Genomic DNA, 1,439 nt, shown 5'->3' on the forward strand with positions numbered 1-1,439 from the left:
GGGATAGGGAAGGGACGGGCGGGGGCGCCGTTCTTCTCGCCGCACTTCGCACCGACCTAGAAGCATTTTCCGTTTTTTTCCCTCCCCCTTGCCTCAACCAGGAGCGGGGGATCCCGCTAGCCGATCGCCGGAAGAGCCCCGAGTGGCCCGCGCCTTGGCCACGTCCCTGACCCCGCGGAAGAGCTCCCCGGCCCCGGCGCCCGGCCGCGCCTCCCTCCCGTCCGTCCCCGGAGGCCCCTCTGGTCACCCCCGCCCCGGCGTCCCTCTTGGCTCCTCCACCCCCGAGCGACCAGCCTCGCTCCCCCGGCAGGCTTTGCCGCCACCTCTGCGTGGCTTGGCGCTGCGGGAGACCCCGACCGACCCCAGGGCTGCCCAGTCACCCGACCCCCGGCTTTGAGTGAAGGGTGGGAGCCCCGCGGTGCGCGCCGGGCCCGGGGCCGCCCCCCGCCCCCGCGCGCCTGCCGCGGTCGCAGTGCCGACCCTTTCTGTAAGCGCGCGGCGGAACGTGGTTTTGGAAGTCACGGTGGCCGAGTGGTTAAGGCGTTGGACTCGAAATCCAATGGGGTTTCCCCGCACAGGTTCGAATCCTGTTCGTGACGACTGGCATTTCTTTTTTATCAGTTTGCGGGGTTTTTGTTTTTTTTTGGTTTTTTAACTCCCCCCCCCCCTCCACGTTGGACGGGAACCTCCTCACATTCATCTTTTCTGAAGCCACCTCCTGGAGGTAATCTCTAGAGGCCAAGTGATGCATTGTCACTGTCTGGGCTGCTAGGGTGCGAGGCGCTCTCCACATTGTGTACAGTCGGCCTTGTTAGCAGAGCTCGCCGCACGTTTGCCTTTTGAGGTGTAAGAGAATTGAGCAATGTCAAACCTGGAGTTTGTAGAACACTTCTGAATTTCCTGACAAGAAGTCACAACTTGTAAGTCTGATGACACTGAAGACAGAGGAGACGAGACAGGGCATTCTGCTAAACGAGTTCCCTAAATATCACAAAGCTATTTAAGCTTAACCACCACACGCTAGCCAGAGCCAGGATGTGGGAAGATAGTGTGCTTTGTGTGTGTGTGCGCGCGCGTGCGTGCGTGCGTGTGCGCACCGTGCGCTCTGGTCCTGGAGGTTGAACTCAGGGTCGGCACTATCCCAGTTTTGCTCAAGGCTGTCACTCTACCACTTGAACCACAGCTCCACTTCTGCTTTTGGGTGGTTAATTAGAGATAAGTCTTAACAGACTTGTCTGCCTGGGTTGGCTCTGAACCATAAGCCCTCTGAATAGCTAGGATTATAGGCTTGAGCCACAGCACCTGGCTACCTGGGGTTTTTTTGTTTTGTTTTATTTTTTTTAATTTTATTTTATTTGTGAACATACTGTACAGAGGGGTTACAATTGCATGGGCAGGATAATGCGTACATTTCTTACCAAGCATTGCAGCCTCCTCCT

The 1,439-nt window shown here is 57.5% G+C and overlaps 1 protein-coding gene and 1 non-coding gene across 2 annotated transcripts in view; one reads left to right on the top strand and one right to left on the bottom strand.

Moving 5' to 3' along the window:
• Smarcc2 (SWI/SNF related, matrix associated, actin dependent regulator of chromatin, subfamily c, member 2) overlaps positions 1-1,439 on the bottom strand; it is a 50,893-nt gene that overhangs the window by 28,124 nt on the left and 21,330 nt on the right. The window lies entirely within an intron of this gene.
• Trnas-cga lies at positions 518-599 on the top strand. The gene has a single exon. It is a non-coding gene; the product is annotated as a tRNA-Ser (tRNA).

This window comes from Dipodomys ordii, unplaced genomic scaffold, assembly GCF_000151885.1.
Source record: "Dipodomys ordii isolate 6190 unplaced genomic scaffold, Dord_2.0 Scaffold3, whole genome shotgun sequence".
Taxonomy (NCBI): Eukaryota; Metazoa; Chordata; class Mammalia; order Rodentia; family Heteromyidae; genus Dipodomys; species Dipodomys ordii.